The 17,964-nt window shown below is 40.0% G+C and overlaps 1 long non-coding RNA gene across 1 annotated transcript; it reads left to right on the top strand.

The window, feature by feature from the left end:
* The first annotated feature begins 4,668 nt into the window (after positions 1–4,668).
* Positions 4,669–10,828, top strand: LOC127392623 (uncharacterized). The gene is made up of 3 exons (XR_007891308.1): positions 4,669–4,748; positions 8,135–8,319; positions 10,106–10,828. It is a non-coding gene; the product is annotated as an uncharacterized LOC127392623 (long non-coding RNA).
* Positions 10,829–17,964: the final 7,136 nt, after the last annotated feature.

The following is a 17,964-nucleotide window of genomic DNA, read 5'->3' as shown; positions in this document are numbered from 1 at the left end:
CTGAAAATCCAGTGGAAACCTTATGGCAGGCATCTCCAAGCTAGTCATAGAAATATTTCCAAGACATGCATCTTGGTGTTATTGCTTTAGAAATCTCCCCAAATCAAGTTTCTGTATTTGGGAGTGATTTCTGTTTCTTCTTGATTATGAAGAAATCAGAAAGATTTCTTACAGCATTCACCCTGGGAGCTTCAGTTTTACCATTCTGAGGCTCTGTAAGTAAGTAGAGAGGTGCAAGAGAGAAACACTAAAAGTGAGAGTTGCAATTATGATTCAGAGAAACTCTGATCTTATCTGTATGAATTCCTTCAATTTTGTGTTATCCACAGTTAACCGTGTGGTTCCCTCAGCTATGCCTGTGCACATCTCTTGAAGTGACTGTGCTGACAAGGCCCCAGGACCGTATCAGTCCCTATATGATAACAGCCAAATAGTATCTTCACTTGCATCATCTGTCCCTCATCACCTTCTCTCCCAGCCTACTTCTCATGTATCTCTTCCTTTGCATTTCTGTATGTTCGTTGCTATCAGTTCCCTGCTTCCTGGCACTTTCTCATAGTATCTCTATCTTTCTTTTTTAAACATTGGAAGAAACAGAGAATTGAATTCGAACTGTCAAATTCATGCGTACTGCATAGTCATGTCCTGGACCCATGAGATGTGTTTACTGTGTCCTCCCTCTGTACCTTTTCCCTAGTTACTCATTCTCAGATCAGGCTTTCTGGGTGGAACTCCTCTCTCCTGACTTCAGACATGAATTCCTGAGCCAGCCTTTCATTTTCCTGCCTTACAGCAGGAAGAAATAGGTGCTTGGAGACATGATTCATCTCATGCATTTTAGATTCCTACCTTTGGATGAAACTACTTGAATCTTGGGATACCCTCTTTCTTTCCACTGAGTAGAAGGGTAGCAGAGGTAGTAACTAGCTAATAACCCCACTTGAGATACTTACATTTGGTCAGACAGATCTTCACTTGTCCTATGCCATGTAGACCAGAGCAAGTCAAAGGGAATTTGAAATAGGGAGATAGTGAAAACCACAATTCCAGCTCTAAACAGAAAAAAAGCCCTAACAATATAGAGTTGGCAGTACTGAACAGCTATCTACTGTTGCATGTTTTTCATGCAATTGACTTTTTTAAGTTGGCAATTTTAATGTTATACATAAAACAAAGCTTCAACAGAATCCAAATCAACAGCAACTACAATCTTCAAAATGAGTTGGTAGAAAAATCTTCTACACTACAGGTTTGTCTTGATGCTTTAAATGTTACAGCTGCCACTCTTCATCCATTTTATGAGCACTAATAATTGGATTTATGGCCCTGCAAGCATGGAGGTGAGGAATCATAAGAAAAATAAGTCTGCTGATTCACATGAAAAGTATGTGCCAAATAAACTTTTAAATCATTTTATGCAGCCTGTCATTCAAACATATTTGACTGTCATCCAAATTGTTGGAATTGTCTTTCATACAGAAAAAAAAATCTGTTTATTTTTAGGATAATTGGAAAAGCAACAGATTATCTTCAAATTAATGAATAGGTCAAGTTGTTTTTATAAGCTTAGTAATATTTTCCTTGTCCCTCCCTCAACACCTATCTTTGTTGCCTTATCATTCACATACTTCATTTTTTTGTTTTTGGGTGAGTCATGAAGTGAACATTATGATGATAAATATATCATCTCTGCTTCCTATTAATGTTAACTCCGTGGTGTGATTCAAGCCATGAACCTATTTTACTCATTCTGTCCTTTGTTGTTCATAACATTGACTGTTAACATCAACAGTACTGCTGGAATCACATGTTTTTACTTAAAAGTCAACATAAAGGTTTTATCTGCTTTACATTTTATAAATTCAGTCTGGCACATGATTTTCTATTACACCAGTTATTCACATGGAATGACAAATGTTACTGTAATGCAAGCTGTAAAAACTCGCCTTACATATGAAGCTGGTATTTCTTGCCTATGATGCTATTTGACTGATTTATTTCAGTTACGTAAATATTGTAAAAATTATCAGAGGGCTGGAGCACCTCTCCTATGAAGACAGGCTGAGAGAGTTGGGGTTGTTCATCCTGGAGAAGAGAAGGCTCTGGGAGGACTTCACAGTGGCCTTCCAGTACCTGAAGGGGGCCCACAGGAAAGCTGGGGAGGGACTTTTTAGCAGGGCATGTAGTAATAGGACAAGGGGTAATGGTTTTAAACTAGAAAAGGGTAGATTTAGGTTAGACATCAGGAAGAAATTATTTCCTGTGAGGGTGGTGAGACACCAGCACAGGTTGTCCAGAGGAGTTGTGGATGCCCTGTCCTTGGCAGTGTTCAAGGCCAGGTTGAATGGGGCTTTGAGCAATCTGGTTGAGTGGAAGATGAGCAGGGGAGTTGGAACTACATGATCTGTAAGATCCCTTCCAACCCAAACCATTCTATAATTCTCTGATTCTGTGACTCTTTTACAGCTTAGGCCACAATTTTAAGCTCAACTGGGACTGATTTCCCACACCATGTTAGAAAATTGATGCGCCCTCTGTGTGTGACTCAACATCATATTTGGGACTTTCTTACCAGACCCCAAGGGCTATACTTATATTCACACCATCCCTGAAACTTGGAATATCTACTTGGCTTCTCTGATTTCATATGAGCAACAAATGATTTGTAATAGCTCTGAGACTGTAGTGGTTGATGATCGTGACTGAGAGCAATTATGTGTATCTCTGAAGCAATGTGTAGCTGAGGTGTAATATTCTAAGGATAGTAATGCATCCTTTTGTGTGCTTGTGACTGAATAGTAAAGGAACATAAGATCTTCATGAAGAGGAAGTTAATGAAAATTTAAACGAAAAGACAACAGGCATTGTTTTCTCAACAATCCTTTCAGAAATAGGAGGCTAAATCTTGAAATTAAATTGCTGATTCACCATATTTATGAGCTCAGAGGAAGACAGAATTATTAGAAGCTGCTGGCTAATGATAAGGTAGAGAGAAAATGGTGAGATCTTTTGGATATGAACACAAAAGCATATGGGCAGATGCTGTGAGAGTCTCTGAAATTAGAAAGACAAGCTTTTTCAGCTTCCAGCCTTAGAAAAGACAAGGAAGTGCTAAGACTGTAGCTTAAGACAGTGGATTTTTTTTCTGAAAACAAATAATTTGTCCAGTGATAGCCAATAACTGTTGACTTGTCTTTTCATTCAGGGGTGAATACATGTCAGATTTATTTGCAGGGAAGTGATGTGGGAGTATGTGCTATGAATTTTTAAGAGATGGGGAGTGCAAAGAGGGTAGAGAGTGCAACGGGTAGCGAGTGGTGGTGTAGAAGACTGGGAAGCTTCCTAAACTGGCTTCTCCCTGGTAAATCATTATCTGTTGCTCCAATGGGACAAAAACCTACTGAATGCAAATGTGCTAAGGTAACCAAACTGAATAGCTGTAGACCAGTTCTTGGTCCAGCCCTAGACCAGGAAACTGCATGGCAAATTGACTGAGTGATGTCTTTTTTCATTCATGCAAATGGGACTCTTACTATTAACCTCAGTGGGTCAAGAAACATACAATAATTAAAGCAACTACGGGGACTTGCTCTTTAAATATCCTATTTGAGCACAAATGTTTGACCATCTTTGGTAGCCATTTTATTCTTGATGTTTAAACAGCAATAAAACTTAATATTCCATTTTCATTCAAGTATGGAAGCTGGAGTAAGTTTTGACATAATTCAAATTTATATGGCTAATTTTAATGTTAAGAGTAAACAAAGAAGTGGTGTACTTCCTGAAAAGCTCCTTTCCTTGGAAATCTGATTTATAGTATAATGTTGAAGAAGGAGGCCAGGACTATGTAAACACTTGCTGTCCTGTTTACTCTGGTTATCAGCTGGGAACTAGTGTACAGTCATTACAGCATGGTTGTTTTTCTGGTCCAGTTTATATATCTGGATTTTTTTTCTATTATTTGTTCCAGGATCACCACTGTCTGCTTAGCCTGGCTTCAGAGGACCCTGGTGTATTTCTGTACCTACAAGTTAAACCACCCTGTGATGCCTTGCTGGCTGGTCCCACACCACTCTTTTCATGGCAGGCTGTACCCTCTGTCCCTTTCTCTATCCCCAGGTGGAGATGTGTCCCTCTCTCACCCACAGCTCCAGCTCCTCCAGCACCCAGCCACTGCTCTGCAGCAGGTCCAACTGGATCTGATGTCTCCCAGAGACTGCCCTTCAGCAGCTGGGCCTGAGAATGTAAGCACAGTGACTGAGGAAGGCTTCTCCAAACAAAATATGACTTATTCATGGGAATGGAGTACTCAGGGGGAAAAATGTTAATGTGAGATGAGGCAATGTCTCACTCGAAAGGTAGGCAAGCCCAACTCTTCCTTTGACCCCCCTTTCTGGATGGGAATGCCACTGAAGAACTTCACTTTTCTTAGCCTCAGAGCATTTTTCGTTTTCAGAATTAGGCAGCCCCTCTGTTTTCTGTGTCCACACATTCCTCTTGCCAAGCTCACCCAGTAAAGAAACTAATGGACACTGGAAACATTCCTCTGACTGCCCTGCTTTTTGTAATGCATGTTGCACATCAGCAGGAGAGGACTCCCTGCTTCTAAAATTGAACTGTCTCTTTATTAACAGCCTCATTTACCAGGACACTGAGCTAGCAAATCAGATGCACTCAACTTGCCTGGCTCTGCTGCCTCCAAGCTCTGCCTTCTGCAACATGTGCTCTTCCTTCCAAGCGCACTTCAGGTAAGTTCATCTGTAAGTACTTGTAGGTGGCTGGATATCTACATTAATGCTGCTTATTTTACTGGAAAACAGGGAAAAAACCTCTTGAAATTATTTGTCTCCTTGCTGATTTGACAGACCATACCATGAGAAAGGGACATGTAATATTTAAAAAGAGAGTGAAATGTCTATAGTCCATTTTAAAACTATTTAGAAAACTTCTCGGTTTGTGTTTCATTTAATTATTAGATGCCAACAGAACAATTATTCTATAATTTGCACTCACATAGTAATCTAGAAAGTATTCATAAATGCAGATGAGCCTTTTGAAGGTAGTATGTATATATATATAAAATAAACAAAATCAAAATTCCTACCTCATTTGTGTGTTTTAAAATTCGGCACATTAAATATGAATGGCATTGCCTAAACATATAATATAGGGATTTCTTTTTCTTAAAAGGAGTGACTTGTCTTGGTACAGGAAGTAAATTAAATACTTCAGAATATAGTCTGTCTTTCTGAATATAGAAAAAAAAGGGGTGGAACAAATATTTGCTGCATCTTGTATTACTTGTAGGGAGTAGGTGCTTTCCTTGTGTCACTGCAAATGATATAAACATGTTATTACTTGCTTGTTGGCATACAAGCTAGAAATAAACTTATTATCTCCTTAATATATGCCCTTGCTACTGGATCTCAGGTTTCTATCCAATGAATTCAAGAGTTACTCTCAGCTTTCAGGCTAGGAGTTAAATCTCAGACCCACAAATGTCAATGGGAGGTTTGCCATTACATTAATTGGGACCAGGATTTCACCCATTGAGTATTTCTTGGTGAAGATCTAAAATACTGTGTTAAAAATCGAATGAGAGAAATCTCAACTTACAAGTATGTAAGGCATTCACTTCTATCCTAATGTAAAATGACTTGGTCAATACCCAGAGGCAGTTAAATTAAGCTTGGTTCAAGCTTTTACTTGCTGCTAAAAATGCAGCAACTCACATTTAGAATAGATTTTGTTTTCACTAAGAGAGAAACAGACTCCAGATATTTAGCTTGTGACATAGCTATGATTTATTTTAGACCATGCATCAGACTTGAGTAGACAGCTTAAACTGCCAATGTCAAAGGCTGGTTGTCTTAGAAGCCCTTCTAATTCTGCTAGAAGGTTATGCATCAGGTTACGCATAATTGTGCATAAGGTTCTGTGGATGGCACAACACACAGGCATTTTTCCTAACAAAACAGATGAATACATTAGCCAAGGATTTCTGTCTCAAAAAGCAATGTGTTTCTTCAGTGACAGCTGATCACTAGTGCTCTTTAGCTAAAGAATTTCAACTGCCAGGTGACAGCATGAAGATTAGTGACTTCTTAATGCATCCAACAACAGCATCTTGAATTTGGATCTTACATCAGTGATACTATAGCAATGTGAACTACGCAATAATACACAGCATTTCACAGATGTGCCTTCCCTAACCACTAGGCTTTCAGTTGGAGCAGGAAGAGAATAACACAAGCTCATTACATAAAAATACAGTCTTGCTATTTCTGCATAAACTTTTTAACACAAAAGCAAGCTCGGATCATTGGAGTGATGAAGAGAGTGCTCAGTGCAGCATCCAGGCTGTGCAAAACCGGCTTCAAGCCAAATTCATTTTTTCCTGGTTGTGGAACCCTGTTGGGGCTAGTGTATAGCAGAGAGTTAAAAGGCTAGTGTAGATGCCAGCAGTCTCAAAAGGGCTATTTTAGTAGCCAGGATTATCGGGGCATAAAGGAACCACAAAACCTTTGCTCTCTGGCTGCCTTGTGCCAACAGCATCCAGCAACGGAGCAACAGAAGGTGCTTATAGTATATGAGGTTTTCGCTGTTCTCAGGGAATCTCTTTGTCACCAACTCCTCTGGGATCCTAGACTCATGCAGATCTGCCCTTATTTACCAGCACACTGGTGTTACAGTTTTGGGGAGACAGCTGAAGTGCTGCAGATTACATTTTGAAGACGTGATGCTGACAAATTAAGTTCAAAGTCTTAGCAGGGCCCTTCCAAGTGGCAACTCTCCAGGGCTGGACAGTTATAGCAGTAACTTCTATAAATCTTTTCAGAAGCTCCTTGGGCTTAAAATACTTCTAACATTTCGTCATTCCCTTTAAACAAGGAAAATTGCCCAATCCCTTTTTGGAGGCCAGCATAATTACACTTTCAGGAAATAATAATAATAAAAAAGTTTAAAACCCAGAACACACTAGTTCACATGACATGATAGAATTAGTTAATTATCACAGTAAATACTGACAAAAATGTTAATACAATGGCTGTCTTAGATGCACTCCTGTAAATTTATGTTCATGCAAAGATGTGCAAAAAAGAGCTTTTAAGAGATTTGTTTGGAACTCTTCTTTGTAGCCAGGGAACAGTTTAATTTCAGCTATAAAACCTCTGCCAAGCTGTGTACATGTCTCACTGTACAGTGTGCATTTCTTTATTTAAACATGTCCCAAACAAAACCAACTGGACAAAATGTTTGCATTGCTTTACATATACTGCCTTTTCCTCCATCCTATTTGCTTGCTACTGCTACCCCTGTTAATTAGCATTCTGAAATATTTTGGAGGAAGGAAATGTGAAGACAAGTCTCAAAGAAGTCTCTCCCGTCTACAGCAATAGAACTGATCACATGATAACAGCCAAAAGCTCACAGGATACCTCAAAAGACAGTTTGGCTATATGCTCATGCAGCTGGTTACCTCCACGAATGACATAAATAAAATATCGCTTGTTTAAAATGAAAACTCTCCTGTGAACTCACAATTTGCAGTAAGGCCTCCAGTGAAGGCTTTTTTTTTCTGCCATGGCTGAAGTCGTCTTGCTAAAATTTAACCTCCATCCTCACATACTATATGTGCAACAAAACAAGAGAAAACAAACCAAAACAAATCAGATGATTGAACCTGGGACAATATTACATGGCTTCAAAAGAAGAAGAGAATCAAACTGATGAAGATTCAAAAAGAAAATGAAAGGAAATATCAGTCTGGCAAAATGAACAGATGCGTTGCACTGCTTTTGGACCGTTATGTTTCAGACTCTGAGAATACCTGACAGGGCACTACATTGCCTATCACTCTTAATTATTTTCTACATTGCTACATGATGAAGGTGATTTTGCTGTTTGTCAATGTCTTCATTGAATCAATTCATCTGACACAAAGTCCTCTCTGTTTCCTACATGGCAAAAAGGAAAAAGAGTTAGCAACACTTAGACCACCTTAATTGAATACTCATATAAATGAGCTGCTGGATTTATACCAAGTTTTCAGGAAGGTGAAAATCAAAAAAAGAGGAGATCCAAAGGACTAGTGGATTTAAAAGATCTAACTTCTCTTGATTTCTACTTATAGGTGTGATATAAAAGAGGAATTTTGCGATTACTAAAAAGAGGAACATGCTATCTTGGAGAAAACAGACTGTAACTGGAAGAAAGCCATAGGTGTGGCTGTGGTGCTGGTGTGGTTGCTGTTTTCGCACCCGATGGCAGGGCTGATGAAGCCACAAGGCCAGCAGAGATGAGGCCCTTCCCAGCAAGGTACGTGGGAGCTGGAGGATGGAGCTGAGGAGGGGGATACCTATGTGAAGCAAAGAGTGAGTGGTGGCCTTGCAGGGAGAAGAGCAACAGCAGTAGCAAAGAGCAGGGCAAAACCAGAAAAGATTGAATTGCTTTAGCAAGCAATTAATTATATATTGGGGTGGCATTTTTTGTCAGAGAAGTCATATGTGTTCCTGTGAACTAAAAAGTTAATATGTTTAACAAAGTCTCAGCATGGCTTAGATTTCCTTCTGAAATTGGCATATTTAAGGCCACACTTTGAATACTGTGTTCAGTTTTGGGCCCCTCATTACCAGAAGGACACTGAAGTGCTGGAATGAGTCCAGAGAAGGGCAACAAAGTTGGTGAAGGGTCTGGAATCTCACAAGGAGCGGCTGAGGGAACTGGGGTTGTTCAGCCTGGAGACGAGAAGGCTGAGGGGAGACCTTACTGCTCTCTACAGGTACCTGAAAGGAGGCTGTAGCAAGGTGGGGGTCAGCCTCTTCTCCCAGGTAACAAGTGAAAAGAGAAAAGTGGCCTCAAGTTGTGCCTGGGGAAGTTTGTATTGGATATTATGAAACATTTCTTCACTGAAAGGGTTGTCAGGCACTGTAACAGGCTGCCCAGGAAGGTGGTGGAGTCATCATTCCTGGATGTATTTAAAAGATGCATAGATATGATACTTAGGGACATGGTTTAGTGGTGGACTTGGCAGTAATAGGTTAACAGTTGGACATGATGATATTAGATGTCTTTTCCAACCAAAACGAGTCTATGATTCTGTAGCACCTTAAAAAACAAAGCTTGTGTTTACAAGAGGAGTACTCAGAGAGCCAAGGTGCAAGGCCTGTGAGGAAAAAGGAGCTGTGCCTGCTACACTACTTAAATACTTTATAATTTCCAGTATTCTGTGCCAGACAATCACTCTGATACATGTAAGTTGTACCACTATGATCTGATACATCAAGAAGCAAGCAGGTTACATCAGTTGTTGCGATCTTATCAGAACAAAAAACCCGTGTGTCTTTTTTTCTGTTCATTGCCTCATTTCCCAAACTATTTTTCTTGTGTTGCCTTCCCAGATTAACTTTTCCATTTATTGTCTCTTAATTCTTCATTGAAATTAACATGCCCCAGCATTTTTCCTTTAGTTTGTTATCTACCACCTGAGCATAACCCCAGTATTTGTCTTGCTGTTGTTCTAGTAGCCTGAAGGCTATTTCAGTCACAAAGAGAGCAAGCAGTTCAGTTGCCTAACTTGGGTGCCTGATGCCACTGGAGAAGCTCTGGGGTATCTAAGCCACCCATCAGAGCTGGTAACACAAGATCCATGGCAGGCCCACACCCTTGTTGACTGCCAGGTTGAGACAAAGGCAGATAACCTTTGGTTCATGTGAAGTTACACAAGATGCCTACATTTGGGTAACTGGATTGAGCCTCAACAGCTGATCATAAAAATATTATTGTGCCAACAATGATTCAGCTTGACTATAAATCAGTCTTTTGATTCCTGTTAACTTTTCCTGGTGCTGTATTTCTCTTATTGCAGCCTCTTCTCTGAAAAGCAATTAGCAAGTACTTATGTTCTACCTAATCTCTAGCTCATGTAAAGGAACCTCAAGCACAAGAAGTTACAATAACATTGGGAAGTAAACTGCTATTTACAAATTTACCCATTTGCCATATTAAACATATGCATCATTCCGTTTCTAAGCTTGAGTTTCAGTAGCCATAGAAACTGAAGAAGACTAAAAATGGCATCACTTATTTCCTTTCTTGTTTACAGATCTTGAAAAGGATTCCTGAATCTGCAGTCCTGTAGTATATTGCATGTGCACTTGCTTCCAGTCTGATTTTATGTTAAATACTGTATAGAACTTAAAAAACCCCCACTATCAGGTACCTTATATTATAGCATTTCTGATTAAAACTGAAGCAATGGTTCAATTGTGCTACTGTTTCATTGCATTTAAAAAAAATGTATTTCCTTGGTGACTGTCTATCTTATGAGTAGATGCTTTCATATATTGTGTCCATACTTCACAGTCCTACTGTTTTTCATTGCTTGCTACATACCCTTCTTGGCTGCTGCTCACAAATGATGTTTGCAAGAGGAAATGGATGGTAAAGTACTGATGCTAAAAAAAACACTTAGCACCTCAAAGCTGTTCCTATGGCAACCAAGCCCTACAGAAGTTTTTGAGCATATATAAAACTTCATGCAGTTTTCAAGCATGGTATTTTTGCAAATGCTGGTTTCTGTTAAACTTCCTAGACATCCATGAACATGTATTTTTAGGAACATACTTCTTTTGACATCATGACTAATTCATTGCTTGATTATGCTTTTGGGATGTCAACTGCCACAGCACATTACTACTAGATTTACAAAATCATGTTCATATTAAAAAAGAGGATTTTTTAGTCATACATATTCAAGTATGGTATCTTGAATAACTTAAGTTTTTAAATTAAATGTAAGCACCTAAGATTAAAAACCTCCTTTATTTTTCTTAACAGCTTGTAAATATATAAATCTAGTTGAAAAAATTAACCCTGTGTGTATTTTCCTTTGTGTGCTGCCTCCACTTTCTCAAACAGTCATTGCAATAGATTAGGAAGTCCTGGTCTGGTCCAAGAGCCTGATGGCTCCAAACTCAAGGTTTGTCACTTAAGCCTGGTGTATGTCCAGCCGAGCTCACCCCCTTTGCTCGGGGCTAGTTTTGAGGTGCTGCACAGCCCTGATACCAGGGTGCAGCCTGGTTCTGCTTGTGGGTCCTACCTGTTGCAAAGGGGACAAAGCAAGTGAGAGGAGGGTAATCAGCAGTTGTCTTTGTTGAGGTAATGTCTTCCTTCACTGACACACCTCCTTGTGTACACAGCACCTAAATATCCAGAAAAATAACCATATGACAGACAACAGGGATGATCCAGACTGAGGGTGATCCATCCTTGCTCCAGCAGTAGCTGGAGTCTTAGCAGCAGCATCTGTGGTAGCACCTACATGCACATGACTTTCTTGACGCATCACCAGTGCCTACATGCTGCTAGCCTGCAAGGTTCCAACTAACTTGTACATGGACAAGGGCATGTGACTACAACCTCATGGTCTGGCCATACTGTCATCTGCCCAGGTCCCACTGGCCCACTCCACGTGAACCACCAGCTGTGTGCTCAGTGAGAAGGACTTGCCTTATAAATGGATGTAAAGGGGAATTTTCCAGATTAATCCATATCCGGAACTCTATTTCCCTCTGTGCTCTCCTGAGATTTGCTCTTTTCCAACACAATAGATCTTTGCTCTGCATCCATAGCTTTTCTGTGCACCCAGCCTTTATCATTCATCTCAGTTTAAAAACAAAGTTTTTCTTATGCTTCAGTTGGTGCCTTGTCCCAGGCTGTTTCCAGCTCAATAGCCATCTACTAAAATTTAACATTCAATTTTTTTCCTGGGAAATACGGGCAGGAGTCTTGTCAGAAAAAATGAATATCCATGCAAGAAGCTTTATGATACAATGATTTTAAGGAAATAATTACTTGCTAGCGGTCTTCTTTCTCAACCACTGAAGAATTCAGGGTTTTTCAGGCTTTCTCCTGGGACTGTGTTTCATTAATATAATTAAAATATAAGAAAGCAACAGAAAAATCCATCATCTTGCATCACTGGGGTCCTTAAAATGGTATTTCAGGATGAGTATCTGTCTGGCCTACTACTTGGTCCTGAGTGGGGGCCTAAAGTCACCTCCAGTGTCATTGAGGAAGCCACATACTGCACTGAACACCCCATAGGAAGGGGTCTGGGTCAAGGTCTCTCACAGAACCTTCCCTGGGTTTGGATTTTTTTCTTACAAGCTGTTTTACTGCTATTGTCCTCAGTTACCATGATATGACACAGGGGAACAGGTCATCTTCAGAGAGGTTTGTCTGGAAATCAAGAAGTAGAAGCTACTAAGTGCCATCCTTTACTATCACATGCACTGCATCAGTCAAGTATCTATACATAAAAAGCGAAAGAACTTAAAATCAAGATTTTGTTTAATAACTGTAAAGCAAAAGTGACATCCAGTGGCCTGCAAAGCCAGACAGATTGTTTGGAGTTGGTATTATAAAAGAGCTGCAGAATTTTTCAAAGGCAATTTTGTCTTCTTTGCTGACTTCCATGAATTTGCTCTTCAGTAATCTCTTTTTTAAAGTTATAATTTGACTTTAAAAATATAAACATTGTGCTAGAGTGCTGAACAAACTTGGTTTGCACTTATAAGGATCTCAATAGTACCACAGTGAATAAGAAAACATTTTAAAATTGTGTATAAGTTCAAGAAGGAGAAAGGTCAACTTCACAAGGATTTGATTACTTCATTCTTGACACAATCTAAGGAATACTTAATTACTAGTTTCTAAAATTGCATAAATAAGAGTATAGACAGTTTATAGGCAATTTTATAAATGTGAATATAGAATGACCTTGATAAGATGTGCCTTATCCTAGAATCATAGAATGGTTAGGGTTGGAAGGGACCTTAAAGATCATCAGGTTCCAACCTCCCTGCTATGAGCAGGGACACCTGACACTAGACCAGGCTGCACATCATCCAACCTGGCCTTGAATACCTCCAGGGAGGAGGCTTCCACAATGTCCCTGGGCAACCTACTCCAGTGCCTTACTGCCCTCATGGTGAAGAATCTCTTCCTGATGTCTAACCTAAATCTACCTTCTTTCAGTTTAAAACCATTACCCCTTGTCCTATCGCTGCCCTCTCTGGTGAAAAGCCCCTCCCCAGCTTTCCTGTAGCCCCTTCAGGTACTGGAAGACTGCTTCTGGCTAAACATTTCCCAGACCACTCTGCAAAGAGGTCTCAATTCTACAGTGTGCTAATCCTCTTCTAGGACATGATAAAGCCCCATGGGAGGCAAGGTCCTTCTGCAAGGCGTGAACCATGCAGCAAACCAACAGATCTGAGCAAAACTGAAAGAGCGCTCAAATGCAACACAGCGATAGGAGGGAACATAATGCCCCATGACAAGGAATGAAAAGCATCAGCACCCTGAAACCAGGGCAGGCAGGGAAGCACTAAACTATAGCATTTTGCAAACCCAAGCTATTTTGCAATATGCTCTTGTCCTGCCTGCTTAAGCAAGACTGATTTCAGATGGATAAACTGGTCCATGTAACTCTACTTAATAGACCTCTGTCCAGAACTGTTTCTATTGAGAGACTAGACAACCAGTTTTCAATTGCTGGACATCTGCCTTCTGGTACTAAAGGCTATCAATACACAAAGTGAATCCCAGAAAATAAATGGCGACAAAGAAAGACAAAGAAAAATACAGCCAAAAGATGTTTGTACACACAAGGAAATGAATAGTAAGCTATGACCATCAAAAAGACACGAGTAACTGGCATTGTGAAGGAGAAAACCTTACAGAGTTGCTTTGTCATCCTTCCTGGGGTAACCACTAGGAACAGGAAGGCTGTACAAATACTAATGCAGAGCTACCTTTTTCTCTCAGTAAACCAAGACATGTTTTCTCACGTGCACTCTCTCCCTCTCTTAGGGTTCTCTAGTCATCCATCACACTGGAGACAGCTTCAAAGGCAAGTAGACTGTCACATCAATTTTCACTGGGAATTCAAATTTGCCCAAATGAGAAGGCCTTTTTGTATTCAGTAACTTTTAAAAACACTTGAAGAAAAGCTGGTAAAACACTAACTCTTTGAGTTATTTTGATGGAAAGAGGCTCTAGAATACACTCATTTTGAACAGTGACAATCTGGATCTGGAAAGAGTGCCAGTCGAAAACACATGAAAGGAGCGTGGTAAGGAAGTGAGAGAAGTCCCTTCAGAGCAGCTAAAGAAATAGCCTTGATCCTTCCAGCTTGTGCCTCTTCAGCAGAAACACTCAGCTGCAGACTCAGAGAACTTGGGAAGCAGTTAAAATGGTGCTAGTAGCTCCTTTCCTGACTTGGGGGGGCAACAGGAGACTGAGATTGCAATGGTTCTTCTGCAGTTTCCACTACAGTCACATTTGCTGAACAAGAAGTGCTTTCAATGAGGGATTGGAACTTTTCCATTAAAAATTTAAATTACAGTTCCCTCTCTATTGACACAGCAAACAGGCACCTTTGTAATCAACCCTTCTACTGATGTATGGTCTTGTTTGGGTGTCTTCCATTGGCAATACAAAACTAAAAGAGAAAAGAGAGTTAAGTAGGACACAGCCACCAAATCTGGCAGTGTTCCCTTTGAATATTTTTCTAAGGATTTTGTCCATATGAGTTCTGAGCGCAAAAGCCAAATGACATTCAGAAGGAAAAGATTAAGCTGATAAAACTGTGCAGCAAGTTTTTTCTACTATTTTGGCTGCCTGTGGTATACAAATTACATTACATTTTTTGTTTGATTAAAATTAAAGGAAGTAAGAGTAGGTACTAGCCTTCCTTTTTAATTAAACTGATTTAAAAGGATCATCTGTGTGTTTGTCCTTTCATTTCATACTTCACTAGCCAAATGGGTTCTCAAAAGAGCTGTGCTGCAAGATAGGATATCTCTAATGAGGTAGCATTATTATTTTTTAATTTTTTTTGCAGGTATCTACTCACTTTATCTGGATGCCTTATTGTTAATAGTCTCCTCTGCTCAGGCAGCTGTGCCTATGATAGCAGAACAACATGTTCCCTTCAGTACAGTGTGAGGAGTTATTTAATGTCCAACCAGAGATAAAATCTAAGCTACTCAAAAGGAACTTCCAAATCACCCTGTAGAAGGAGACTGCAGAGAGACAAGCTGCTGGCAAGAAGAGAGTTTAGAGGGTTATGTTAAGGATTTATTGACCATATTCCTCTTTCATTGGGCTGGATTATGCAATCTGCCATGTGCAGAATACTTGCAGTTTCTAAGAGCTGAGCAAGCATTACACATATGTGCAGAGCGAATACCTTCATTTAAGTGATATGCTGGGAAAACAAAGTCATTTTGCAAGGAGGTCAGGGAACAGGTGGTAGACACAGATATTTTGGAATGGTTCTTCCACACTTTGGAGCATGCAAGGGAAAAGATTTAATTTGCATTGTTACAGGGGTCGGTGGATAATTCCCTTCCTTATTTAGACATATTTACTGAAAAGGGAGTGAGACCACCTGGTAATATGTTTTGAAGCTTAAGTATTCCTGCAGGGCAGGGCTGTGGAGACCAGCTCTGCTGCAACATCACTGGAAGAGGGACTGATGGTTCCAGGGGACTGAAACGGTGTCCTGTGCTGTGGGCAGGGTGGGGAGATCCCCAGAGAGGTGTCAGGGACCCCTAAAATAAGGAACCACATTGCACTGGATAGTGAACTTTCAGTTGACTACATCTAAATAAGGTTAATCCTCCTGAGGCTTACTCTGCCTAATGCTTCAGGATGAATTTTATCAGGTGATGTTCTCACTAGTTAATTTGGGAATCTTAAACTTACTTAAGTGCTTATGTTTTCTTTACCCTAGCCCTTTGTCACTTGGGTGATTTGTGCCAGCCATCTGGCAGCAGACGCCCTTTGCAGAGCATTCTGCAGCAGAAAGGCATTAAACACTTCAGCCTTCGCAGCATCATCTGTTTAGATCTTTCCTCCCCTCGGCGCAGCAGACCAAAGCTTTCTCAGCCTTCCTCTTACTATTAGTGCAATTACAGAAGGATTTCCTGATACTTTTTACAGCCACAGCCTTTCTGCTTTCCCCCTCCCTAACAGCATGTTGCTCTCTTACTGCTGCAGCCATGCTGGGGCTTTTAGCGTTCTTCTTCTGCACCCAGGTGGGTAGCAGAGCCTTTCACAGTGGTGGCTCGCGCTTCCACCCTCTGTTCTCCCAACTTATTTGTCTCCCTCTGACTCTACCTATCACCCTCTGAGGTTGGCAAAATCTGCTTTTTTGGAGTAACTCTTGTCTCCTCTTGTTCCTCTTTTCAAACAACAGGGAACTCGGCAACTTCAGAAATAGCCCAGGCTGCCCCCATCATGATCTCTGAACTTGCTGAATAGTTAATCCTGGTGTACTATTTTTCCATGTACTTAAAGCACTTCATTACCACTCCTGTCCTTTGGATGTAGAAATGTAAAAGTACTCAGAAATCAAAATAAACTTAACATCTCTTGCTTTTGTGTGCTGAAACAGTTGTTCACTGATGCATTAGCATATGAAGAGGACAGAAAAATGTATTTAAAAACAAATGTAAGTCACCCTTGGTCCAACAGACTCATGGTTCAAAGATAAAAATGACAACTCTCAGGTCTTCCGTTCTAATTGAGCAATCTGTTGGAATGGTGAAAACTGCAGACAGCTTTTAAAGAAGTTGTTTGTACTTTCATTTTGATTCTCTTCAAAACTGCACAATAATTTAACTCTAACGGATCTGACCCACATTCCAATGAAACCAATGGAGAATTTCTTGTACTCATTGATGGATTTAAGCTATGATGGAAAGTATGGAGCAAAAGAAGATGTTCAGTATTTAAAGTTCAATCTTGATAATAAAAATCAGAAGGAATATTTATAATTTTTTGTTTATAACCATATTATTACTATGTTTATGATTACCATCTCTCATTTTGTTTGCCTTAGAGTAAGCAGAGTGTGTTCTTAAGAGAAACCATTATTAATGATCACTTGCAGGGATCTTTTAAAATATGCACAGTCTAAAATATCCCTCTAAAACACAAATAATTGTGTCACAGCATTAGCTTTAGCTTCACTGTCCTTCTGAGTAATGCACACTGCTTTAAAAGCTTAACAAGCATCCAAAAATAATGATAAACAACAAATTACCAAACTATTGGTGCAATTCGGTCCAAGCATAGTTCAGAGGCAGAAAAAGATGAAAAACAATGGAGGAAGTAGAGGACTATTATGTCTTTTTTATTTTCCTCTCTTTGTAGGCAAGGTGGAAAACCACAAAAGATGTTTAAATGAAAAGACAAAGCAGTATTTTTATCTCCTGCTCTTCCTTCTCCATACAAGCAGTATGGGGACTGACATCCTCAAAATTCAACAAAACTTTGGTGAATATTTCTAAGTGCAAAAACATGCTTTTCCAAATCAATATTTTGATGAAAATGAGTCTCAGTATATTGATGAAGAAAAAAAATCTTTGAAATGAAAAAACTGACCAGAACCAAAAGCTATTTCTAATACGACACGCACTGTTCGCATCTGTGGATGTGCAATGACAGTTAAGCATTTCCAAAACTTTGCTTGTTTATTTTGGGGAATACTTTGCAAATGGAATTTGCATCATTGTGGGCAAAGATGAGTCAAAGTATGGCTCTGGGATGCCAACAAAACTGTTTCAACCATCACTGGAGAGATGCATTATTTATAAAAGGCAAACTAGCAGGTTGATAAGATTTGGCTCAGAAACCCCAGAGCAATGAAGTGTCTGAGAGAGGGGTCCTTATTTCAACAAATCTTGATATAAAGCAGCAAGGAGCTGGTGACTGAGCAGCCCAGCACCTATTCCCCAGGGCAGCCAGGAGAGCTGCATGCCGCGGCCGTGCTGTGCGTTGGGATTCCAGCTCCTGCTCCCAGACAAAAGGAGCTTTCATTTAAACTGAGAGGTATTGAGTAACGAGCCTCTGCACAACACAACAAACCAAACACAACTGTTTCAAGCAAGG

This window comes from Apus apus, chromosome 1 (assembly GCF_020740795.1).
Source record: "Apus apus isolate bApuApu2 chromosome 1, bApuApu2.pri.cur, whole genome shotgun sequence".
Taxonomy (NCBI): domain Eukaryota; kingdom Metazoa; phylum Chordata; class Aves; order Apodiformes; family Apodidae; genus Apus; species Apus apus.
The sequence above is the reverse complement of the archived record's forward strand: the minus strand, read 5'-3'. Positions and strand labels throughout refer to the sequence as shown.